The sequence below is a fragment of the Podarcis muralis genome, chromosome 10 (genome assembly GCF_964188315.1).
Source record: "Podarcis muralis chromosome 10, rPodMur119.hap1.1, whole genome shotgun sequence".
NCBI classification, from domain to species: Eukaryota; Metazoa; Chordata; class Lepidosauria; order Squamata; family Lacertidae; genus Podarcis; species Podarcis muralis.
Genome location: NC_135664.1, coordinates 24,667,622 through 24,685,988, shown reverse-complemented (window position 1 = coordinate 24,685,988; position 18,367 = coordinate 24,667,622).

Below are 18,367 nucleotides of genomic sequence, written 5' to 3'. Positions count from 1 at the left end.
GTCCCTGGAAAATAGGGACACTTGGAGGGTCTGCAGGCAGCCTCCCAGCCACTATGTCCAGAATGCCTCACCTTGAGGAAGCACCTCACTCCCCGGTCCTTATTCTATTGAGGTGGATGGAGGGAGAGGAGAGCTAACTGGTGCCATGGCTGCCTATGCAAGTCTTCTGTGGCCTACCCAGCTAGCAGCAAAGCAAACATGAGGGTCCAGGGGTGCAAATTCACTGCCTCCCGTGCCCTGCTGCCTTGTTTCAAACTGCCTTGTGATTGGGCCGGTCCTGATTCTGGATCTGCCTGCTAAACATACCCCATACAGAATCGTCTGATAGCCACGGCTCCATGGGGGAAGTAACATACGATCGTGCAAATTTTCAGAGAGACGCATCTTAAACATACAGTATTTGGTTAAAATCAAAGGGGGAAGCAGGTGCTACTGCAGTTCCAAAATGGCTGCTGGGAACGGATGCAACATACATCGCACCATTTCATGTTATTTCCTGCAACCAGGTGACAGCTCTGCATGAGGGATTTGGGATATGAATTAGGTAAATATTTATCAGTTTGCAAATGAATCATATAGTGATTTGCAAGTGGGCATTTCTGTAGGCACATAAATTGCAAAAAGAAAAAAAAGGATAAAGGTGATGAAATTTTATTACCCTAGTTGAGGTGAACTTCCCATACATGACTTAGGAAGAGACGAAACATTTTGTCTTTGTGAACATTTATTAATTGGAAAACTAGAGCAAGCAGGCAGGGGAGTAAGCAAGAGAGCTGTGCTCCGTTTTGTGAGATATTCCTAAACATTCTAATCATCTTGCAGTAAAAGTATCTTATTTTATTTTTAACTAACTTTGCAAACTTATTTCCTGCTAGGGGCAGTGTGTCCACTGCACTCTGTCTCAGAGATCTGGAACGGGTTACATTTTTCTCCCCGTACAGATATGCCAAAAGCCACAGCTTCTCTCCATCCTCCCTCGCCGCTCCACTTCCCCAATCACTTGAGCAAGGAATAGCAGTAATCTAATTCAGACCACAGGAGGCCCCCAGAGAGCAGCAGAAACAAACGGCTCCAAGCCTCTTAGGATTTTGCATTGATGTGGAGGAGAGGTCAGCAAAATGTCTGTCAAAACGGCATGTTAAGAACCTCAGGCTGGGCTCCTGCTCCCAACGGTTTTGCACCTCACACGGCCTTATAAACAGCATTTATTTAACAAACTGTGCATCCAAAATGAAATGTTTGAGTCCATGTAAATTTCATCAGATTAAAAACAAAAAACAAAATAAGAGAGAATTGCAAGGTGTCTTTGGAACACCTTGAAATGTTTCCTACTCTAGGCATGTCGCCATGGCAATCCTCTTTGAGTTGCATATTTTCAGCACCTTTCTTCCCTGTTTATGGGCCTTGTTGTAATAAAAGAATACATTGCGCGCCAGGGCTCATTGAAATGCATCTCATTATTCCAATCAGCCCCCTGAGTCATTGCTTTATTGTATTACATTCTCTCCCTACTGTATTTGAACTTTCTTATAATATGAAATCTGATTCCAAGTCCATTACAACCAGTTGCAAATTAGCTTTTATTCCACCCTAACTGTTGAAGTGTGTTTTAATAAATTCATGCCAATAATTTTATAACCTAATATTCACGCGCTTTATCTTATAATTACCATGCCCTAAATTAATCTAGTTATGGCTCTGATTTATGTCATACAGTTCCTGATCCCATGGTGGCTTAAGCACATTCCGTGTTTTTGTCAGTGAGAAAACCCATGACAGAATGTCATTTTATGCTCATGTTAGTTGCCAGTGAGTTCAAAAACAAACAAAAAGTCTATGGTATCACTTGTGCCATTTTCTTGCTTGTGGTTCCTTTTAGAGCACAGAGAAAGTTTGGGCTGCAATGTCAGCTGGGCGCATAATTGTTTGGAGAGCTGGTATACAAAGCGCTTGTCATAATGGGTTGAAGACACACAAAATAGGCCGCAATCCTGCCAAAGCTAAGAGAGGCTTGCATGGCTACATTTGCCCCCTGGACCCGACGACCTCACTGATGCGCTATGTAAATAATGAACAATCATCCTGGCTTTGTCAAGGTTTCCCAGAAGTTTAGGTTCATTCATTCATTTGTGTATTTATTGAAGGTACAGGCATGCTGTCCTTCATATATCCCAGTGTGAAATAAGAAAGGGCAATAATTTAATTATTGCACATGAGTATTGCGCATGTATAGGGACGCAGGTAGCACTGTGGTCTAAACCACAGAGCCTAGGGCTTGCCGATTGGAAGGTCAGCGGTTCGAATCCCCACGACGGGGTGAGCTCCCGTTGCTCTGTCCCAGCTCCTGCCAACCTAGCAGTTCGAAAGCATGTCAAAGTGCAAGTAGATAAATAGGTACCACTCTGGCGGGAAGGTAAGCAGCATTTCTGTGCACTGCTCTGGTTTGCCAGAAGCGGCTTGGTCATGCTGGCCACATGACCCGGAAGCTGTCTGCAGACAAACGCCGGCTCCCTCGGCTATAGAGCAAGATGAGCGCCACAACCCCAGAGTTGTCTGCGACTGGACCTAACAGTCAGGGGTACATTAACCTTTTTATTGCACATGTAGGACTGCAATGGTATGAATAATTTAGGGACAGAAAAGGAGTTACTTCTGTCTGTCAGGGACTGGCTGGATGAGGAAGAGTGGTGGAAGCCCCCCACCCAAGAGCCCCCCAGGGAAGGCACAGAAGAAGGTGACTTAGATCCTGGATCCTGGTGGCGGGACACCGACCGCACCTCAGAGGAGAGGACAAGATGGGAGATCGTAGAAGCAGGAAGTTTGAGGGATAGCAAAGAGGCAGAAGTAGGCAGGTGGCCTGGCACAGGGCAGGGTGCTGAGGTTACCAGTTTGGATGCAGGCTCTGACAGAGATGACAAAGGGGAGTCAGACCCTGCATGTCCCCCACAGATCCACCCTGACAGCTTCTCTGCTGATGGCTCTCCGACCCCACTTACTCCTAGAATGCAATTAGTGTTACATGTTTTTGAGCAACAAGCCAGGCAGGCACAGAGAGAGGCTCCGGAGTCTCGCCATAGCAAAAGATTACACCGGAGGAGCCCTGACCTAGAGAGCTAGAGTATGAAGGAGGGGCTGCACACCAGTTTGAGCAACTTATTCACTGGGGTGAGGGGTTGCCTTTATGTGCCTCCTTGTATTTTTTCCCTTTCCTTAATAAAGAAATGAACTTCAAGTTAGTCTCACTAACTCTCTCTGACCTGTGAATGACCTGCTCTTCCTGTCAGCCCTGTGACAGTGTCTAAAGAATGAATCCTGTGGAACAGAAGACCACAAGAACAGGCCCATCAGATCCAGCCCCCTGTTCTCACAGCGGTCATCCAGATGTCTGCTGGCCCTTCAGGCAGGGCCTGAGTGAAGTGGCACTCTCCACACTTAGGATTCCCAACAACCAGTGGAGCTTCATTCATTAGAGCAAATGGGGCGCTGTCCCACCAACCTCAGCCAGTCCCCATCTGCCTCCCTTCTTACTCACAATCAGTTGAGGGGAGTGGCAGCGTCTGTCAGCTTCCTCCTGCACCTTACTCTCAGTGATGCTCTTATAGAACTCCTCAAGCAAGAGGATGGGAATGAAACTAAAGTTAATTGGCTTTGCCTGCCATTGGCTCGGGCTCTAACTACTGTTGATTTCCATCTTTCCAGTCCTAATGGGCACAAGCTGCCACTGCTACCAACTGGTATTTAGATACTGCCCCCAACAAGGGAGGGAGAACCTAGCCATCATGACTAGTAGCTATTGGTAACCTCATCCTCCATAAAACAGCTTTCTCCAGGTTGGTGCCCACCAGATGGTTTTGACTACAACTCCCACCATACACACCCAGTATAGTCAATGGTCAGGGATGGAAAACATCTCACAAACATCTGGAGGTCATTGGGTTGGAGAACAAACAAATTGAAGCCTGGAGCTGAGAGATCCTCACAGAAGGTGGCGAAGAGACTGCCTTAGACAAAGATGGTCCCATAGGAATGTTTTTTATGTGACCTTTGGAGGCTGGAAGAAAGTTGTTGTGCAGTTGATGGATCTGGACTACGTAGAGCAATAAATTAAAAACACAACTGGAGAAACTTCTTTGTGCTTAGCTGTTCATTGCAGGATGCTATGTACTAAGCTTGGATCCTAGAACAATAGGCAAGTAGGATCCTAGAATGCAACAACTGATTGGCTTGCAGGAAAAGACCAATCAGGCTTCAGGAGGAAGTTAAGCAGCCTATCAGGCTGGTAGGATCGTAGTATGCAACAACTGATTGGCCTGCAGGAAAAGACCAATCAGGCTCCAGGAGGGAAGCAGAATCAGCCAATCAGATGGGACTCATTGTGTAAATAATGTATATAAAAGCCTGAGGTTTGGGGGGCAATTCAATCACTGTTTTACAAGCTGCAGTAAAGAGCCTGAAATCACTACAGGACTCCAAGTACATTTCACAGGACCTGAGCCTTGACTTGCTGAACAGAATGGCAGCAGCACAAACATTATTTTCAGAAGAAACACTCTTGGCATCCATATAGTTTATGTCTGGAGTTAAAATAATGTGGACCCTTGCAGACTGAAAAGACAGCACAGGGAGGAAGGGTGCTACACATTCTTAAGATGCCATATCCAGTCTACCATAGCATAACAAAGGGTATCTTAGCTGAGAGAACAGCTGTGCTGAAATCTTAAAATACATCTTGTGTGTGTAACAGGGAAAAGAGCAAGGGAATCCAGTAATAACAAATAATGTAGTGCAATAGTTTTTGGGTGTTTTTTTTAAGATATATAATTCCTACATTGGGGGAGGACTCAAACTTTTTCAAAGCAAACCTCCCTCAGGCCCAGATGGGGGTTGGAGGACTTTTCTGAGCTTCCCAAAGGAAAATTAACAACAATGGAAAAGGGCATATTTGACCATAGCTGAGCCATCACACATGACTCTGCATTGGCAGCGGCAGTGGAGTTATATTTACCATAATGTGTGGATTTATTGATTTATTTGGCACTGCAAGTACACCAAGCACACAGCTGTTAAGGGCAGCAGCTACCTAATCTGCATACTGAACAGCATGAAGAGTACTCATGTGGCTACAGTAAACACATTTTCTTCCATAGAGATTATCTTTCAGTAGCGTTGAAACAACTGGCTCTTGGCTATGGGCCGCCTCACACATGACTGTTTTCCTACATAGATAATCTCTGTGGAAGAAAAGGGGCATTTATCACAATGTGTGCTTTGAGAAAAGCCATAGGAAAGCAGCTAGAAAATGGCCAAACACGTCTTTCTTTGTAATGTCAGAATGTTCAGGTGTAAGCGTGAAACTATGCAGAACATCCTGGGGACTCTACAAGATGTGTTCATATTTGTGTGTCACCAACTTTCTTATTATTTAAAGGAAACCTTTTGATTTGATTTGATTTTTTTATGTAGCTGTTTCTCTCACATACGTTTTTTTTCAAAGAAGCTTTAAGGAAACGAAATGTTGGCTGTGAACAAAGGTCATTTCCCCAAACTGCTTCCATATATGAAAGCCACATGTATATCTCAACATATGTGACAAATGCATGTGTCCTCCTTGTCATATGTGCATGGAGCAGAACTCTTGGCTTCCTGTGGCTTCCTGACACATGCATACAGTGACGTGGTCGGTCACCAGCACATAATGATCAGTAGTGTAAAAGGCTACTGAAAGATCTAAACATTTACAATTACTTTTATCTCCTTCAAGAAACCGCTTACTGACCAAGGCTACACAAGACTTCTTAAGGGCATAACTACTCAATGGGTTCTCTGACAGATTAAACAGAAAAGTGCTCCCCGAGATTATACCGGAGTGAGTTTTTCCCACCCTTGGGACAAAGGGAGAATGTGTGCCACCCTAGGATTATTTGAGTAAGTAGTGTCACTTGTGGATGGGTAGGGAAATCTTCAAACCTTTCTCATCCTTTTTGTTGTAACCTACCAGCCTACCAGGACGCGGGTGGTGCTGCAGGTTAAACCACAGAGCCTAGGACTTGCTGATCAGAAGGTCGGCGGTTCGAATCCCCGCAACGGGGTGAGCTCCCGTTGCTCGGTCCCTGCTCCTGCCAACCTAGCAGTTTGAAAGCACATCAAAGTGCAAGTAGATAAATAGGTACCACTCTGGAGGGAAGGTAAACGGCCTTTCCGTGCGCTGCTCTGGTTCGCCAGAAGTGGCTTAGTCATGCTGGCCACATGACCCAGAAGCTGTACGCCGGCTCCCTCGGCCAATAAAGCGAGATGGGTGCCGCAACCCCAGAGTCGGTCACGCCTGGACCTAATGGTCAGGGGTCCCTTTACCTTTACTTACCAGCCCATCCCTTAAGGAACTTCGGATTAGCCACCAATTCAGCAGCTAAAGAGGAATTTGGTTCATAATTAGCAAAGGGAGCAACTTTTCATGCCTATTTCAATAATCTTGGACGAGGTTGGGTTTATTTGGCCAATGGGCATCCACACTAGTCACAACAGGCTAATAGGGCAGGCAGTGATAGAAAACTGAAAAGGCTGTCACGGTGAGCACTCTGAGGCATCTGTATGGTGAAGGGATGCTGTCTAACCCACCTCTCATTGCCAGCCAACCAGCTGGGTTGAGGACAAGAACATCATTTGGGCCTTAGGGGCTTTGCCTTAATGAATGCTGAAGAGTGGGGAAGGGGTTGATCAGTCAGGTGCTTCCTCAGTTCACCTGGATGGAAGAGCACAGATCACTTAAACTACTGCTCAGAGCTAGAGGGAGAGTCTCATCTGTCTCCTCCAGGTAAGGTTGCCCACATTGGTTTGAGCTAGTCACTCTGGTCTTGTTGCAGATTCTTGTTCAGCCCGGGCACTGAGGTCCAGCTCTGAGGGCCTTCTGGCAGTTCCCTCACTGCGAGAAATGAAGTTGCAGGGAACCAGGCAGAGGGCCTCCTCAGTAGTGGTGCCCTCCCTGTGGAACACCCTCCCATCAGATGTCAAGTAGATAAAGAACTACACAACTTTTAGAAGATGTCTGAAGGCAGCCCTGTATCGAGAAGTTTTTAATGTTCAATGTTTTATTACATTTTTATACGTGCTGGAAGCTGCCCAAAGTGGCTGGGGCAACCCATTCAGATGGGCAGGGTACAAATAATTAAATTGTTGTTTTTGTTGCTTCAACTGCAGCTGTTGCTGCAGATTCTTGTTTAATGCAATAAACTGGGGTCTCTCAAATCCATGTTTTGGCTTCCAGTTTCCCTTTTAGGGTGCGAAAGTTTCCCTGCATGGAAGTAATATCTGTGTAGTAAATTCTTGCCCGGAACAGCCTTGCGCTGTGCTTGTAATTATAGGTCAGTTCACAGCTGCCCTTTCTTTGGCACTCCTTGCAGAGAGCTTTGGCCTTTATCTCTGGATCACTTAACCACACTTGTAAAAACAGGGACAAACTCACAGCTGGCAAGTCAGCACTTCTGTTGATCTGTATTGATTTACATCACCAGATCATCTTGCCAGAGGACTAAAACACCCAGAGCAAATGCATCTAATGAAATGTAGCTGAGGTTTATGCTCAGGTTTATTTAAGAAGATAAATTCATAACAGGAAAGAAAATATAGTCTCTTTATCTGAAAAAGAAATGAAAACCACTTTCCAAGCATCTTACTCACTCCATCTGGCCGCTGCCATTATTATTTTTCATGATTAGTTTGCTTGCTTTAGCAAGATGCCTCATAATGAGTCAGATCGCTGGGTTCATCTAGCTCAGCACGGTTGAGAACGAGTGGAAGCAGCCCTCTGGGGTTTCAGGTAAGGGTCTCTCCCAGCTCTACTGGAGACACCAGGGATTAAACCTGGGACATTCTGTGGAACTGGGGTTTAAAATTCACAGCATGTTACACGTTGAAAGAAAAGTATATGAAAATGATGTACCGTTAGTATTTAACTCCTAGTAAATTAGCAAAACTGTATAAAACGGGGTCAAATGTATGCCGGAAATGTAAGGAAAAAGAAGGCACCTTTTATCATATGTGGTGGAAATGTAAGGTAGTAAAATAATTTTGGGAAATGATATATAATGAGTTGGAAAAAATGTTTTAAATAACCTTTTCTAAAAGCAAGAACTCTGAAGCCTTTCGTTTAGGAATTCTAGGTGCCGAAATCCCAAGAGAGCAGAAAAGACTATTTATGTATGCGACCACGGCTGTGTGGATGTTATTGACCCAGTGGTGGAAAGAAGATAAAGTCCCCATCAAAGAAGACTGGCAGATTAAATTGATGGATTATGCCAAAACGGCCAAAATGACCAGAAGAATCAGAAATCAGAAAGACCAAAATTTTAATAAGGAATGGGGAAAATTTATTACTTATCTTAAAAACCATTGTAAACAGCTAAAATTGTTAGTAGGATTGGAATATCACTTGTAGTTTAATGGTGAATTTTGGACACAGTGGAGAGGTAGAAGATTTTGGATTATCATAAAAGATGCAGGAGGAAATGATTAACAATAGGACCCACAAAGGGGAGGAGGGAAGTCTAAGAGAGTCCTTGGAATCTTGTTTTTATGTTGTAAGTTGGACATCTGACTGTAAAATTTTAATTTGAAAAACCAAATATATATTTTTTAAAAAAAGAACCTGGGACCTTCTGCATGCAAACAGATGCTCTATACCTGAGCTATGGCACTTCCTCTTTTATACTGCAGTACAATTGCCACTCATTGCAAATGTTTTGCTGCTAACCTTGGAGACAAAGCTCCTGCCAGCATCAGAAACTTTGCTTTTACAAAAAGCAGACTAATGTTGACATTGAACTGTACAGTAAGTTACGGACACCTCCACCACTCCAGCCTTCCTTGCAGAAATCTTAGATTAACTGGACCCTGTGTAGCATCTGCCACAGTTGTGCAATATTGGCTTCCAATGCATATTTAAGCATATTAGCATAAGAAGAGCCCAGGTGGATCAGACCAAAGGCCACCTAATTCAGCATCCTGCTTTCATAGGGCCCACCAGACGCCTACGAGAAGCTCACAAGGAGGGCATGAGTACAGCAGCCCTGCTCCCACTCTCAGAAACAGAGTGTACAGAAGGATGCCGCCTTGTATGCCATGAATTTATCTAAGTACGCTTAAGCCCGTTGGTTGCAATGGTCTTAAGAACATTTAACTGCGCTGAATAATGGCCTATGAGTTAAATTTGTATCACACTAAATATAGCAACTCCAATCTTTCATTTCTCATCCTAGGCCCCTGTGGAATTAGCAAGAATTGGGCACCCTTCCAGTTCAGATCCTGAAGTCCATAACCAGATTCCACAGAGTCCATGACACCTCCTGCCTGACATTTCTCCACATGGGGAGCAGGGAGAGTTGACAAAGCTCCTACTCCTTCAGCCATGGAACATCTATTTCTGACCAACTGACACTTCTTTTACCACCTTCCTTAAGATTCTGGGACCCCAAGGATTTTAAAACTCGTGCGTTATCATTTGCCCCTGAGATGAGTGTGTTTCACAAAATTGAAGACATTTTAGTAATAATTGCTGCACGTAATCATATAATTGACTGGTAATGAAACCCACACTTTTTCAAAAATAAAAAAAAAATGTATTGCTTGATGGAATGGGACAGATGTCACAAGACCATGATATTAGTGGGTTGTGAATTGCATGAGTCAACAGCTCTCTATTAGGAGAGCTTTAAATGACATATCTTGTGGGAAATGCCTAGCCAACAAGTGCATGATAAGCAGGTTGTATCCTTGTCAGGACTTTTTGATGTTAGTTGTAATTTATATCAATGCTCACTATGTGAACCATGTGTGTGCATATAATCAGTGGCCACATGTACCAAGTCTATTGTCCACCAGAAAACAACCTATCCACCTTGCTTTAGGGATTAACACCAAATTAGGAAGGGCCGGCCTCAAAATTAAACTTCCATACTCAGAATTATATGGAATTATAATATAGAACAACTGGCTAAATGGCCTCCAGTTTCAATAACTGAAGTGAAATCATATATAAACCAACTGAAAATGGCCCAAGCCCCAGGCTCAGACAGCATTACACCAGAAATGATAAAAGCACAGGCGGATTGGTGGGCACCTTTCTTAGCCAACCTCTTCACTTACATAGATGACACTGGCCGCATCCCAAGGGAATGGGGAACAGCCATAATAGTCCCAATCTATAAAAAGGGCAGCAGAGGGGACCCAGAGAATTATAGGCCGATTAGCTTATTAAGTGTGATTAGTAAACTTCCATATTGACTGGTTCCAACTTTGAAGCGAATAGCAACCCCCATCTCTGAGGACTCCTTGGCCAAACACCTAGAGTTCATCCCATGTCCTATACAGCTGACTTGAAACAGAAAGCCTTTTCTTATGGGTAGTATGAAAGTAAACAAACAAACAAACACAAATTCTGGGGGGGAGTTATTCAGCATGGTTCCAAGCCATCTGTGCACCATGTCCTCTGGCCTTGATCTTGAACTTGGAAGGAAGTAGAAAGCATGGAGAAGGAACTGCTCAGGGAGCCATCATTCCCTACTCCAGGACCTTCTGGGCCAGACAATGTGGCCTTGCTGGACTCCATGTACTCAGAAGACACACTCCCAGTGTACTTCTCACCACCTCCATGCTGTAGAAGTCAATGGCTGCAGAACCAGGCAATGGCCCTCTAAGAACTCAGGTAATTCCTCAGAGGAATACCAGGACCAGACTAGCCAGTCTTCAAAGACATAATCTCTTCCTGCTTGAAGGAGAATGCTCCAGCCACACTTTCTACCCAGCTCTATCCAAGGTCCTGACAGGCCCTGCCTTGCTGGTCCTGGCCCTGGCCCTGCCTTGCCAGCAAGGGCCTCCACTGCTGTCATCTGGTCAGAATTACTTGTATCTTTTGGTTTCTTTCCAGCTTGCCTGTGCCTATTGATCCTTTTGCTTCTTAGGGTTGGACCCAAAGGTACTTTGTTGACTCTCATACTGTTTCGGAGGGTACCCTAGCCCTCAGGAGCATTTTGGCTGCGGAGTAGGGGTGGGTCTGCAATTGATAAGAGGATGGCAAAAATGGGTGCATTTTTAATCATGCAACAACACTTTTGGATCCCAACATTTCTGTTGACCTCCATATTCCCCCCCCCCCAGTGAAATGCTCTAAACTGGTGTAGTCAGTCATGCCATGTGACCAGTCAGAAGGCACTGGGGTTTGAAAGACTCCACATGTAGTGACCGGATGGCATAGAGCTATCCTATTGCATTGCCTTCTAAGCAAACAGATTTCTTTTAACGATGGCCGCAAAGAAATTCTGGAGGAGAAGAATTTACTAAACAAGAACCTGCAAGCTCTACTGTAAAAGCTGGTGAATCACTGAGCTGGTTTGTGACAAGCTCACTTGAATAAGGATGCATAAGATCGGGTGAAAACCACTGTATTTTCAAGCAAAACAAGATGGCTTTGTTGTGTTAAATGTGTGTAAGTCCTGCGTCAACTTCCAGTGAATCTGTGTGAATGCTTTCAAGACTTGGGACTTTTTATTGATTTATTCAATTTCAGCCACCACCGCTTCTACAAAACTTCACTGAGAACAAGTGAAGTTGGCGAAGACCAAATCAAATAATCCTTCTGTGGTTTCTTTCCAGCCCTTGTGGCAGATGTTTCTTTAGTTCACATTGGCTGGCCTATGTTAAGGCAGTTGGCAAAAGCTGTACTTTTTTCTGTAGTATGAATTACGGTTTTCATGCAACGTTAATGTGGCATTTCTGTAGCATGAATCTCATCGGTTGAGATTTGAGCAGTGAGGTCAGGGGTGGCCAACTTCTATGGAGTTAGTAGGCACATATGGCATGTTGAGAAAGTGGCAGTTACAAAATGGCTGCTTTGAGGGCGTTGCATAACACAAAATGGCTGCCATGGGGCTATGCAGGCGAGGCTGAGCCACCACAAGCAGGAACTGACCAGGAAGTGCAAACAGTCTCTCACACATTGTAGACATTTATATGCTTTATACTCAGTTTTTCACGGACTTTTCAGTTTTGTGGACTTTTGCACGCATTTTATTCAGTTTTTCATTAATGAAAACAGAGGATATAACATGGGCATTGCAGATGGTTCCTAATAATACATCCAAAATGCAGTTATGCATTGTGGATTTTTGAAGAGATATTTACCTCTCAGATAGGGGCACTCTAGATGGTACTGGTGGGTACACTGGCCCTTGCAGATGCTGCATTGTTGTTGTTTTTTTAAAGATATTTATTAAATTTTCAAAAATTATACAAAAAGAAAAACATTAATACAAAAAATAAAAACACAAACAAAACAAGTATAATTTCATTCCCTTATTTTCTTATAACTTACTTCCCCGACTTCCTCATACCTCCCCTTCCTGTATTCCACTTTCTAATTCATTAATTCAGCAAATCCCTCCCCTAATTTCTATTTAATTTTTGACCTTTCTTTTCTTATTTACCTAATCATTACAGCTGAAAACCACTTAATTTCTAAATCAACATCATTCTAACATTCCATAATTTTACAATATTTCTTAAGATAGTCCTTAAATTTCTTCCAATCTTCTTCCGCCGTCTCTTTTCCCTGGTCTCGGATTCTGCCAGTCATTTCTGCCAGTCCCATATAGTCTATAACCTTCATCTGCCACTCTTCCACGGTGGGTAGATCTTCTGTCTTCCAATACTTTGCGATGAGTATTCTTGCTGCTGTTGTGCAGATGCTGCATTGTTAACCCCTGATTAGACTATTACATGGTGTTGCGTATTCTGATCGCTTTTGCATTTCTTATATTGAGTAATATATAAGCAGCAAATGTCATTTGGCAGTGACAGAGAAATCAATAATGCTTAGACTTCAGAATGGTGGCTATATGAAATTTGCTCTGGTCAGCAGTTAAAGTGAGGGTGGCAGGTGCTTGATTCAGCTTCTGCTCTAACCATGAGCCCAAAGCTCACGTTTGCTCATTCTGTAACTTTGCAATTTTCCACTATAGAAGTGACTCACATGCTTACTGCATGCCAACTGCAGCCTCAATATTTTGCACTTTGTACCATGGTCAGAGGCCGCGGGTGGCGCTGTGGGTAAAAGCCTCAGCGCCTAGGGCTTGCCGATCGAAAGGTCGGTGGTTCGAATCCCCGCGGCGGGGTGCGTTCCTGTTGTTCGGTCCCAGCGCCTGTCAACCTAGCAGTTCGAAAGCACCCCCGGGTGCAAGTAGATAAATAGGGACCGCTTACTAGCGGGAAGGTAAACGGCGTTTCTGTGTGCGGCTCTGGCTTGCCAGAGCAGCGATGTCACGCTGGCCACGTGACCCGGAAGTGTCTCCGGACAGCGCTGGCCCCCGGCCTCTTGAGTGAGATGGGCGCACAACCCTAGAGTCTGTCAAGACTGGCCCGTACGGGCAGGGGTACCTTTTTACCATGGTCAGAGCACCTAAAGGGCAGGGCGTTTCTCCCAGTATGCATGCCAGAAATAAAGAGAAACCACAGCCGTGCGATTTAAAAGATGATATTGTGCTCTGATTTCCACAGCAGTAGCATTTGTTTGCCATTTGTTTACTTTGCAGTTCCTCTCACAGGTAGTGTGGTCAAAACAGCAAAGATTTAAAGACGCAATACCCTTATTGCAGCTGCTTCCAAACTGAGGGACTTGGAAATAACAAATTCATTGGGAGCCTTGCCCTATGCAGAAGGGCTATGGAGCTGGGATGCATGCCTAATAAAACATAAATTTGTAAGCCCAGATAATGCCACAAGCGACAAATCCAAAGTGCATATTTAGTGACAAATATAGTTCTTGACATAGCCTGCAGGACTGTTAGACTGGTGAAGATGAAACACTTTATCTTAGTATATCCTTATGCCTTCTTTTAAAAAAATGAATTCTAGCAAGGAAAAGCAGCATTTATGCACACTTCTTCTTGAACTTTCTCCTAATTTTTTTTAAAAAAATGCCAAGTTAAATTTCCTTTGGAGATACATTAATCTGGAAAGATAGTCTCAAGTTTTTAAAGACAAAAATAAGTAAGTGCATGTACCCAGGCTACGCAGGGTTGGGTAGTCCTATCTTATGGATTTGGATAAATTTATAGATTATGGGATGTTCTTCCAAGAGAAGCTCACCTTGCATCTACCCCATTCTTATCTGGGTGCTAAGCAAAAACTAAAAAAAACAAAACTAAAAAATACCAGGCATTTTAAATAACAATTTTATGAATTTCTTCTCTAGCTTGCTATACTTTTTAAATTTGTGTTTTATTATTAAAGAACAGGTTGCTCTCATGCAATCTGGGATGTGTGGTCCTGCAACTGAAGAGTAGTGATTTGATTGAAATGGGGGTAGGCTGAATTGGACCCAACCATGGGATCTCCACATATTTAAAATACTTGAACTGTGCCAATCATGTACAAACAGGAAAATGAGGATCTGATTTTAAAAGGAAAAGGGGGTGCACTGGGTAAGCTGTGTGGAGCCTTTTGACTACCAATGTGGCATATCTTCTTGCAGGTAGACTCCCTTTCCCTGCAGTTTCACTCACAAAGCTCTGATAAGGGTAGCGTATTTGGCTAGGTACAAATAAGTTGGGAAGAGTTTTCTACTGAAATGTCAACAATGGGACTAATACTGCATGCATGTAATGCTAATGTCTCACAACAAATGAAACTGATCTGTAGAAAACACAATTTGAAAAAAAGAGACGATGCATGTATTTTTGTAAACTAAGAGATCTTTAATTAAAAATAGATTTAAAAAACAAACAAACAAACAACGAGACCAGGGAAAAGTTCAGCTCCATTTTGCTGCTAAAATCAGAAACTCTTTGTACAGGATTGGCCTAGTTTGTTATTTCTTTCTTTTATATATCCCACCTTTTTTCACCATGATGGAACCCGAGGCATCATACATGGAGTTCCAAGGCAGATGCAGACCATACCTTGTGTTCAAACATGGCTCTTCCATCATCATGGCTAGCCTGGTTCTTTCACTAGCATATTCCCCTCCCCAGCCTCATCAGCTCCCTGTCCCAGTTAATGTTATTTATTTAGGCATTTATATCCTGCTTTTCTGGGCAGAACCCTTTACAAACTGGCTTACAGTATGCAACAACACTAATGACAATGCCAAAAGTCATAAAAACAATTTAATGTGAAAACACCAATCACATTAAAGTGAGCTAGCGGCATTTAAACATCTCAGTCTGGACCGGCAAGGATAGAGCATATAGCAAGAGCAATGCTAAAACCACAAACAAGGCTATAAAGAGAAGCAGAAGAGAACAAGAGCACCACAAGCAACTCCCAGGAACCAAAAGGCTTTTAGCAGCACAGACTTGCCTGCAGTGTGGCTGCTGCTGAACATAAACAGACATGGTGCCATGAACTCTAGAAGGATGCAGAGGCAATGGGAATAGAATATGTCACCCATTGAGAATAGCCGTGCATGTGGTTTCAACTCCTGTAATGTACTGTCCGTGGCGCAACCCTTACGCCTGGTTTGGAAACGGCAGCTAATATGAAATGAAGAGGTTAGAGTGCTTAAGTCAGACACTCAGCTGAAAAGGCAGTGCTGGCTACCTGTTAGCTACAGAGCCAAGTTCAAGGTTTTGTTGCTGACATTTAAACAACTTGGGACCAGGATGCTTCGCAGACTGTTTCCTCTGGGACAGACCAAGCCAATCTCTCAGAACATCCAGAAAGAGACCCTGCTGGTCATTCTACAACCAGCAGATTGCCACATGGTGACAATGTGGAGACAGGCCTTCTCCGTGATAGCATCCACCCTCTGGAATGCTCTTCCACAGGATTGTGGGAGGTGGAAACAGTAATGACTTGTACATGCCCCTTATGTTTACCCAAACTTTCCTGGACTCTGATTATTAGTTTTATTTATTTATTTTGCACACTGCTCAGATCTATTTGAGATAGTTGTGTTTTGTTCATATCTCATATGCATTTTTATTATTTTCATGCAAACTTTTTAAAATAGTGTGATGCAGTCTAGTTTTTTCATAAATTAAATAAAATCATTTGTGCATTAGAGCTCTAAAGGGAAAACGAGCATGAAGAATGCATCTTTTCCTTAAAGAGTGTTCTTGTTTGGCCCTGATATTCAGAAATGCTGAATGTACACCTTTGTAGTCTATATTCTTTGCAGAATAAAAGGAAAGCTCTGATGTGTCAGTTCAAAGGCTTATCTAGTTCCAGCATTCTGTTCCCACCTTGGCCAGCCAGAAGCCTATTGAAACCCCACAAGCGGGACTTGAGGACACAAGCTCTTGCTCAGGTTCCCCAGCAACAGCAGCTGATATTGAAAAGCACCCTGCCTCTTCGTCTGTCACTGGCAATGATATATAACCATCATTACTAGTATTCATGGAAATGCAAAAGTGCTAAATGTTCATTCTTGCATTTTGCCAAAAGGCCAGTCAGTGGTTGCATAAGCACACTTTGTCCTATGAAGATTCATCTGGTTTATGAACCAACTGATGGCAGCTGAAGCTGAACTCTACAGAAATATGGACGAAAAAATGGAGCATCTTAACTGGAAAGGCCTGAAGCCATTCTGCTTTTTTCTCCCCAAGAGTTTTGCTTTGTGCCTTAGGAATTTCTCTGAGAATGTCACCTTGTTCCTATTTTGTGCATCCACTGGACCAAAGAACATGAACCCTTTTGAATGCCTCTCTCTCCTGTTCAGGAATAAAGTCAGTGAGCACAACACTACCTCATCCATCATTCTACCCACTCATGTAGGAATGTTCATGACTGTTTACAACTGCCTGCCTAAACCAACCAATCTTTGCATGAATGAATAGTTAAACCTCATGTACTTTGCTTAACATTTTCCTACAGCAGAAGTCTAAAGGCAAAACTGACCTTAAAACGATCAACCACATTCTGTCCTTTTCTTTCTCCTAAAGAAAATTTTGGAACAAATAGGGAGATGTGGAGAAAATGAATCTTTTTTAAAAAATTGGAATAAATTTCAGCAGGTGCCATTTCACAATTAATATCATCATTCATAGATGCAGCGGCTGATCAATTACAAGATACCTGTAAGTCCCTTTTTGTTTTTTCAGGATCATAAATAGTAATCTGGCATTAAATATTTGTGATCTGGGCCAGTAACCTTTTTTCAGTCTCACAGCATCTTTTTTAATTAAAGTATATCTTTGTCCCATGTCTATAAGCTTCTCTCTGACATTTCATATACAAGGCACCTCGCCACAAAAGGTCAAGCAGTACAGTTATAAATGGAAAAGAGATTACAAGTATTCTCAAGCCACAGTGATCTGAAAGTGAGTTAAAACTGGAGCATTTCTTCATAGTCTTGGCCAGGCTACTAAGAGGCAATCCCTTCGGAAGAGTTTTATTATGAGAACAGCAAAGGAAAAAGGGAAAGAAAGAAAAATATTTGTTAAAATGGAATTATGAACTATGTTGATGTGCATGTTGAAGTAACTGTTTGAGAAGCATCATGTTGAGTTTAAGATGTCCCCTTTAAGCATTTACTTGGACACAAATTGCATTGAAAAATCAATGGGACTCATAAATGCATTTATGATCACAATGTCTCTTCTCACACAGCAGGGTTATACAGTTTGCTGTTCAGCTGGAAGAATGGTTCAGCTGGAAGAATGGACAACAAAGAAACCCTCAAAGACTAATATAACTTCACATACCATTTTATTGCATTGGCACAGAAAAACACACATGGAAAGTTGCATTGGCACAGTGACTTAGAATGGCGCAACTGCCCGTTGTAAGATCTTGCATCACAGGTGTTGGTTTAGAAGGAATGGTGGTGGAAGGATAAAGGAATAGGGAAACTGTGCACAATCTTCTGAAGATCAACAGGTGTCAGGATGCTGTCAGCGGCTCCCGGATGGTTGCCCAGGAAAGTATAAAGACATGAAAAAGTTTCTTACAGTCCTTTTGTATTTCAATCTTTACAGAGACAGGCTATAGAACCCAGCCTACTGTCCCGAGTGGCATTGTCCTGAGTGAATCTCCATCCTCCTTCTCTCCCACGTCCTCATTTGTCATCCTCATCATCTCCTCTACGGGTGCTGCTAAGTACCCTCTGTCTTCTAGCTCTCCTACTTTTAAGGCTCGCCGGGTTCTGGGAGATGGTGGGTCTGGAATGCTTTCTAATGACAATGTGTCAGCCAGCTGCTGCTCTGGTTCTCCCGTTATTCCCCAACTTTCCCCCTCATCTGCCTCTGAGCTGCGACCTCCCTCAAACCCCTGTTGTGAATCTATACTGTCTTCCTCTTCCTCCTCCCTGGAAGGGTCAGGATGCGGAGGCGGTCTTCACCATTCCTCCTCTACCCAAACCCTGACAACAGGATTGTTGCCA